The sequence below is a fragment of the Anopheles merus genome, chromosome 3R (genome assembly GCF_017562075.2).
Source record: "Anopheles merus strain MAF chromosome 3R, AmerM5.1, whole genome shotgun sequence".
In the NCBI taxonomy this organism is placed as follows: domain Eukaryota; kingdom Metazoa; phylum Arthropoda; class Insecta; order Diptera; family Culicidae; genus Anopheles; species Anopheles merus.
In genome coordinates, this window is record NC_054084.1 from 35407514 (window position 1) to 35416713 (window position 9200).

Consider the following 9200-nt stretch of genomic DNA (forward strand, 5'->3'; position numbering starts at 1 on the left):
TCGTTACCTTTCGACCCCTATGTGCGCGGCTGTATGTGTATCTGCTGAATGGAACGAGTCCAAGGAACCGAAACGATAGAGGAAGACAGGAGGACCGGAGGAAGAAAGGCGCGCACACACACACACACTCGCTGGAGCGCTCAATTTGGCTGGTAGTGCGGCAAGTGCAATTGCCTCCCCCTTTTGCCGGGGACCGTTCCTATCTAATCACTTTTTAACGCCTACTTTGCTCCGTGTTTGACAGATCGGAAACATGCGACACGTTTGCCTTCCTTGCATTATTGTCTCCCCGATCACACGGCATTGTTGCTCCTATGCAAAGTGAATGTTGTTCCAAGCGGCCAGCGACATAATCGACGCCACGATAAACGATCCTTAATGCAGACCTTGTACGATGGGTTTTGTCAATTCGTTCGTTTGCGGCTTGCAAGTGGAGCATGGAAGGGGAATTCCCCCCCATGGTTGTGGTTGATTTGTCGTAGTGTAATTGATATTTTTGTCAGCTTTCGGTGAACATGCATGACACATCGAGACTACCGTTTATGGCGATTTATTTTGGGGATTTTTCATCCAAATCACCACCCCAAAGAATGGTCCCAATGGTGTGCAAAAAAAACGTGATTCATTGTTTAACTAATCGTGGTGAACATAAAAGCGGCTGGACAATGGAAATACGCGCTGACAAGATGTAGGGAACTAAATTGTGCTCGATTGAGGACAATAAGGCTGATGATATTCAGCGGCATGCGTTTGCTGAAGATCGTGTGAGTTGAAATTATAGTTCATCGAAGAGTGAAGATCACGTGGTTGGCTTCTGAAGCAATTGATAATTATATATTTTGAAGCCGTATTTTGAAGCCTCTCTCGCTTAACAATGCAATATTATCTAATTAATCGGATCTGCACTAGCTTACCACTACACAATGCAATTCCAGCTGATATGATTGTATTACAGTCTTTTTCTGACTTACAAGGTGCAAGAACAAAATAATTTGATGATTTGCGAATTTTTAAATTTGACAGTCATGCACGTTTATTGTATTGTAAGGATGGATCAGTCGTTTACTCAAAAAATAACTATCTCTTTCATATAATTTGAAAAAGACCTTAAAAATCTAAATCTGATGATTATTATACCAATTATTGAGTCACTAGTGTAACTAATTTATTAAAGGTTGTATTTCTGATACAAAAAATCAATCACATTTTGTCAACATTCAAATCAAGTCTCATCATCCACTAGCACAATTGTGAAAATACCAACAAAAAAGAATGATTGAAAAAATAATGCTCGATAGATTTGTTACACATTTTTGTCGATTTTTGACTCATAATCATATTCAACCACCCTTGAGCTGTTATCACATTGATGAGGTAATGCTTGAAAACATTAGAAATCCAATTAAATATTTTGCATTTTTTTTAAGCAATGATAACGTGAAATTGAATGAATGGTTTCAATAGTATTCTTATTTGAATCAGGACTTTATGTTTTTTTCTTTCTTGAAGTTGATTTTGAATTGAAAATTCAACTCATGCGGGGATATTTTAATATTGAGAAAAATGGCGCACACAAAAAAAATACTTCCCTGGAATGCGGGAACTCTGATTATTCGTAACAATAACAACTCATAAAACGCACGCAAAATAACATAACCGTTATCATAGGCACGTTTCACATGCTTTCTTCCATCCATGGTTTTTAACGAGTAAACGATTGAACATGCTGTTACTGGCCTTTTTGACTAATTAGGTGCGTTTTGCAATCGTTTGTGTATTTCAATGGTTTCAGCTTCAACTGACAAGGCAGGAAGGAACTGTTTTTTTACGCATTCAGTAACATTTTAGATGCTCTAATTAAACACAATATTGTACACCCAGTTCGATGTCATTAGCAGCGGTTAAAAAAAACGCGGTTCAACATTGTTTTATTGTTGCTTCTTTCTCTTAGCAAATCACTTCCGTCGTTATTAATTTCAGCACTCTACAACGGTTATTTGATGTCCGAGCAAACATTACCAACCAGAACCAGTCATGAGGCCGCTCTATATTGTAGACATCACAATCACAATAGCTGATAAGTTTCATCAAAATCATGAAATTAAATTAATTCGGTGTAAAAGACAATGCATTTAAGGGGGTTTCTTTTTCTTTTTTTTTTTTGCACTAGTTACTCTGCTTTGGCCTGCACAGCTGCACCCTTTTTTGTTGTTGTGGTATGAAAACATATTTCCACTCCTTTCTCAATTCCTCCCGTTTTACAATGCATGCAGCATGCAGACGAGCATAACCTTGAACCGATGCGATCTCATCTCCCCGGTCGCCCCGCAAAACCATCAATAACAGGCGCGCGCGCGCGTTTGTGCCGAAAAATATGCAAATTTACAGCAACACAGCGAAGCACCCCACCATTTGAGGTACAGTTTTTTGAGGGAAATGAAGCTGTTTTTCGCGCACGGGATTTATGCAAACCGACCGATCGCGTCCATTTCAAACCGTGTGTTTCCCTCCAACAAGCCAAACATGGGTTCAAACCTTTGCTGGTGACGAAGCCTTTTGCGTAACGTTTTTTAGGCGTTTTTTCCTTCACAATGGATGGAGAAAAATCCACGATTGTAAAATACCATTTTTAGGGGAAAAAATAAACGCTTACACACACACACATATGCATACACAACAATTGCAAAATGAGAATTTCATCTTTTGCCTCCTGCCTAGTCCTGCGTCACATCGCACAGCCCGAAATGGTTGTGGCAGCATCTTAAAAAGCGAGGACCTTTAACTGATCGCAACAAACGAACGGGCAACAGCAACAGCAACAAAAAAGGGTTGCCCAAAACCCGGCTGGCGGTACGCAATCTCAAGCGCAATTGGTTTTTGGACAAAAAAATAATAACAACATCGCGCAATTCGATAGTCACGCAATGAGCACGCACGGCCGCGCGGCGGTAACCCTATCCGCTCGGAAGAATGGCCAAAATTGTAACCTTTTTCCTTGGATTTTTACCCAATTTTTTTGCTTCTTCTTGCTGCATTTTGGGTTCTTTGTTTGTTGGATGAAAAATGAATCGAAAACAGACGGAAATCGGGTAAGCAAACGGGTCGGCAACAACAGCAGCAACGAAAAAAGCGACCACCTCCGGCTTATTCCTTCTCACGCGAGCGCAATCGGTTGTGTTCGGGTGTCTGCATCTGCGTCAAAGGATTTGCGCGTCCTTGCGCAGCGTGTGAGTCGATTAAACCGAATCTGTATGCTCTCTCTCTCTCTCTCTCTCGCTCTATCTCACCCATGATGAAGGCTCATCAGGCTATCGCCAGGTACGCATCTGCAGATAAAACGGAAATGGGCTAAACAAACACATGTGACGAATGGAATCGGCTTCTAAACGTTCCTTCGCCCGATCAACACCGTGTGCGCTTATCCCTTTTTTTCGGGTTGTGTATTTTTTACCTTCTTTTTTTTTGGGTGAAAAAAACGTCAATTTTCTTGAAAATGTCGTTACCTTAATGGTGCGGAGAGGAATATAAAGTACAAACAACGCAGCACCGAGGGCGAGCGAGTGCAGAATGCAATGAAATAAAAGGGAAAATGACACCGACCGAGGAGTTCAGGTAACCCCATTGCCACTAGATAAATTAAGATCAGGAGCAAAGCTCGCGGATGTCATAGAGGTCCTCCTCTGTCGGTTTCCCCCTTTTTTTTGCTTCACCAACCGGATCGAAAGTTTAAAAAACCTCGCTCTGCCGATTTAAAGGGCAATTCCTTGGCAGTGGTTGAGACTGAGTCTTTAAAAGAACACACCCGTGTCCCTTAGAGGGTTGAGTTTGATTTGCGAAAATTATGTCAAAGAAAACGATAATGATACGAGAAAAATTGTGGGAAAAGTAGCTGAAATTGACCCAAAAAAAAAATGCCTTCCCGAGGGGTTAGGAAGGATGCATCGCTTCTTCTCTAATACGATCAAAGCTCACGCGTAACCCGGGCGCGTCCCGGTCACGACACTGCAACCCTATTACCCTCTGCCCAAAGTGCACCATCCCTCTGCGTTGCGTTGCGTGCTTGGGACGGAGCATTTTGTTCTTTTTTTTTCACGTTTCTTGTGTTTCCTTTTTGCACTGCAATCTTGCACTGCAAACGATTGGCGTATATGTATTGCGTTTGCTTACCTTTTGGGCTGACCCTTCGTGAACCTTCTGCTCCGCTCTCTTTCGCTCTATCGCACACACACACTCTGTGTTGCGTTGCACTGCACACGCTCATAAGGATCATCTTTCGTGCCCGAACCGAAGCTGAATCAAATGATGACAAAAAAACAGCAGCAACAGCCGTTCCCTCCGTATGCTGAGAGCGAAACGGAAATCTTGAACCTTTCCAATTCCCGGCCGAGTTCTTCGCAAGCTAATCTCTTCTCCCTTACGCACACGCAGCCCTTGTCGGTCGGTTCCGTACTGCGACCCGGTGCGTTTCGCTTTCTTTGCCCTTCGCTCTTTCTTAACCGATTATTAGAAGCTCTGCCGGATCTGGCGGTAAATTGAATTTAACTCTTTCCTTCCTGCCACCAACCCGGGGCCAAGTACAACCACACTGGACAGTTGGCAGTACATACTTTCCTCAACAGCCGCGAACGTGCATGGCCTGCTGCTGTGCGGTGGGGAGTTATGAACGCATGTTTGTGCATACTGTACGCGGGGAATTTTTCTCTTTCGCTCCCAATTCGTCATCAAACAATCCCTTTGGCTACCGGTGTTGACGGGTGAGTTTGATGGCCGTTGCCTTGGCAACGGAATTCTTATGATGGATGAGATGGAACCGCGCGCTGGTACGCGGTTCCCCGTTTTGCTGACGCAGCAGTGTGTTTTTGCTGCCTGCCTGCAAACGCATTTGCTGTCAATCTTAATTGGTGTGAGAGGATGATGGTAAGATAACTTTCTTCTGGGATTGATTTAGTCATTCGAGCATTTGAAGTGTGCTGAGCTGGAAGTGGAATTTAACTTACTCAAAGTTGAATTGATCGCTGAATAACTTTAATTGAAGATTCTAGTTTTTGTTGTTGTTTTTTTAGTGTTTTTGTTGTCTCATACCTAATTCATTTTCATTTTACGATAGCTTTATAAATAGTTATTAATTTTTTACGACCTTAAAGGTTTTTTTTCGCTTTATTATTTAGTTTTGTTGTCATGTTTAATGTTTTATTTTGTTTTTGTAATGGTGTGAGATGAGGGGGTAAGATAACTTTCTTCTGGAGTTGATTTGGTCATTTGAGCATTCAGCGTGCGTTGATCTGGAAGTGAAATTTAACTTACATAAAGTTGATTCGATCGCTGAATAACTTAAATTAAATATAACATAATTTATTGGTTTGTTATTACCTTTTTCTTTAATATTATTTTATTTTTCTGTTTAATTAAACATTTTGCCAGAAGTCAATTATTAGTTTTAAATATTTGTTTTACCTTTCAAAGGTTTTTCGTTCTTTGTTTTATCTAGTTTTGTGGTCATGACTATTTTATCATCTTGTTTTTAAATTACTTTTTGTGTGGATTTTCATTTTTACTTCACTTTTGTTTTCATTTATTTTTAACAATTTTTTCTTTAAATTTCACGCTCTCTGCATTACATTTTTTTTTAATTCAACTTAAACAGCATGCACTATAAATCATGAGCGCAGCAATTATGTGCTTTCTTTTTAATTTTTGATGCAACTGCCTAGTTTTATTAACCTTTCATCAATTTTCTTGTTTTTTAGTAATCTGGTATGGAGCACATATTGCATTACATATTGCCAAGCTCGTTAATAGCTTTGGCAGACCTTCAACCGACTAAGGTTGTTGTGCGAAAAAAAGAAAAATAAATAATAAACATTTACTGAATCTGTTTTTATGTTGAAAAAACAATCTGCAGTTTACGATCAGAATACGGTCAGAATAATCGATTTCAATTACGTCTCAAGCATCGGGAACTTATCGTATGCTTTCAAAATTCAACGAAACTGCTTACCAAACGACGGTTTAAATTGAGCATTCAAATTTTCCCAACAACCTCCCAAGTGCAATTTTCTCACCATTCTCTTTTTCCCAAGCGCCAAAAACTGAACGTTTTGCAGCAAAAATTGAATCGAAACCACTTGAAAGGAGCAAAAAATGAGCCCATTCTTAAACCGTCCAGTTGGAACTTGAGTCGTTTTTTTTGCTTTCTTGCGCTTTACCAATCTCCTCCCGGTGAGTGGAACTCTTTAGGCTTGGCATCTTGGCAAGAACGTACCTGACCGTCAAAACCGCTCTGCGCGACCAATATGCCCGCACGCACGATGAATGGACTCGCGCACACACACGCATACGGGGCCGGCACACACGAAACAATAATAAATAAATATTTTCAATTGCCAGTCAGAAATCGACGACGGAATCGGATAATGTTACCGAAATCGTCTTCCACCCCTCGTTCACACCCAAATCACACACGTTCTTGGACTTTCGTTTCTCCCTCTCTCTCTCTCTCTAAAACTTACCGTTTCAAAATTTTATTCTTCTGCATGCTTTCGTACCCAAAAAATAATCGAATCGAAATAGTTGCGCTTTTGCGCCTGGACTTGCGCCTGCGAATGCGGTACGTGCTTTCGCGCGGCTGATTTTCTTTTCCATATCATATTTCTTGCTGATGATTCTCCCGTGTACACGGTGAGTGTAACGCACCTTCGAATGTATATTCCTTCAAACCCGATCAACCCGATCGGGGAGTGTATTTCTTAGGGTTTTTTTTTTTGCTCAAGCAAAGTACCTACAAGCGCGACAGTTTGAAGCGCGAAGCGGAAAATATGAGCCCAAATAACCAGTACGAAATTCAAACAGAGTTCACAATTCACCGAGCTCACCCCACCACCGGCTTCCGTCCGCCAGCCCCGGACCCCGGTCGAGCTAGTGCTGCCCGACGACACCAAAGGGAACTTTCGGGGAAAAGTGATTGGAATATTAATGATTCATGCTGTGATGTATGGATTGATTTCTCAGGCCCGGGGCCCTCGGGGGAATGCTTTTTAACCGGGCCGCCAAGCTAATGTTACACTTTTTTGCTTCGTTTTTGTCTGTTTTTTTTTTCTTCTGTACTTTTGCAGTCTTCAACAGACTTCTTTTTTTTTGCTTGCTTGCTGAGCTATACATCCTTTTTGCCAAAAACTTCTCGAGAAAGGTACCGAAAGAGATCGATGAGACACCGATACGCAACCGAGTGCACAGCCAAGTGGCGGAATTTTATCCATGCGTTTTTTTTTTTTGGTTCTGTGAGTTTTTTAGCCAATTTGGATTTTCATCCGATCGCTCGTAAAGAATGCACAGCGCGGGGAAAGCGTTTCGGAACGCACTGGTGAAGCATTTTTTTAACGGATTCGGGTTTGCTGCTTCGTAAGGGGGTAGTGAACTTAGTACCAACGATCGCAACAAATAATCAATTTCCAGTATGAAACCGTTGCTGTGCAATGATTTTCTAAACAATCATTAACAAACTTGTACCCAAACATGACTAATAGTTCCATCTCGGTTTAACTTCATTAATCATTGACTATCCATACATATACTTACCTATATGGGCACACGAACGCACACACACACCTTAATTCAAGGCTTTTTTTCCCCTCACTGCGTACCCGTATGTAACCTTCAGCTCACACAATTATACACTCCTTATTCGCTCGGCCCGCTGTCCATTGTTTTGCCAAATATTATAATTTATGTAGCGTTCAGCGTTTTTGGTGCTTTTCCACGCCGTAAAACAAATGAGCAAAAATTGTACTACACACACTGGGTTTAGCTGGGCCGGCCAGCCATGAAGCAACCAAACGGAAATAACGCTACGGGAATGCACAAAATCAAACGCTCTCCTTTTACGAGTTCGTCCTTCCGACGAGTTCGGGTTGGTCGGCCGTAAAGCTTTGTTCACACTTCCGGTGGGCTGCCAAACGCACCAGCAATGGAGGTATAGCCGTTTGTGTCCAGAAAAGAAAGAATTGCAGAGTATTGAAATGCTTGCAAATTGTATCCTTTTTACTAATGAATGTCTATTAAAATTATAATATTACTGGCAGCAGCATGATGTACTGATGCATAGCAGCAAGGGGCATTAAGGAAAAGCGCTTTTGGTGGTCATCATGTTTGAGGGATCATACGTCATGATTTGTTGAGTCACAAAAACTAAACTAAACTTTAAAAAACCACCAAGTTCGTTTAAATTGTCTTTGCGAATAATCGTCTTGCCAATCGCTAATCATCTAGATCAGGGGTCTCCAAACTGCGGCCCGTGATGAGTTTTTAAAGGTTTAAATTAATAGCTTTTTTGACTAATTAATCAAAATATTGTTTTTTTTTACTTTTGAAAGATGAAAATCAAGATTCAATATAAAAAAACTAAATAAATTTGATGCATTCAGTAAGTATTTTCTAAACAAAACAAGATTTGCACTTACAATCATTCTAAAGGTAACGTCAAAATGGCCCTCAACAACGTTATTTATGAAGCAATGCGGCCCGCGATCTGAAAAGTTTGGAGACCCCTGGTCTAGATAATGAAAAATGAATGTGAAAAGAATAAATATAAAAGATTTCTTTATTGTTATGCTTAAAAATGTCGATAACGCAGTGAGAAATACGAAAAATTCCCAAAAAAACACTCATTTTGATTACTGCACTACCTATGTTCAATCTATATGTCAAATCAAATAAGAACTAGCAAAGCCCAAAATAGGCTCAAAAAGTATATACAATTGACAAAACGAGGTAGATAATATCGATGCACAAGTTTCAAAAAAAAACCTTAAACAATGGTTTGAATCCTGGAGACCTTATGTCAAGTGATGAATGGTGAAAATGCTCTATATTCCACCGCCGGATCTTCTTAATCGACCTTGGGCAGCAGTTAAAAGGGTAAATATGTCGTACGAGTTGCATAACTTTAGGCGTATTGTTTTTTGTACTGATTAGCTTTAGTATCTAGTTTATTTCTTTTAAAAAAAAGTTGATTTATTCTTAAAGAATTGTATGGCCTAGATATTGAAAAATGCTTAATTAAGCTTTTAAATAATTTTATATAATTTTTAAAATACCTCCGCCATTCCAGTACAGCACTCCAGCACGAAGAGTACTGCACGCCTAGTACAAACCAACGCAAACTGTTCCCTTTTACAGCTTTTTTTATTATTATTTAACCTTAA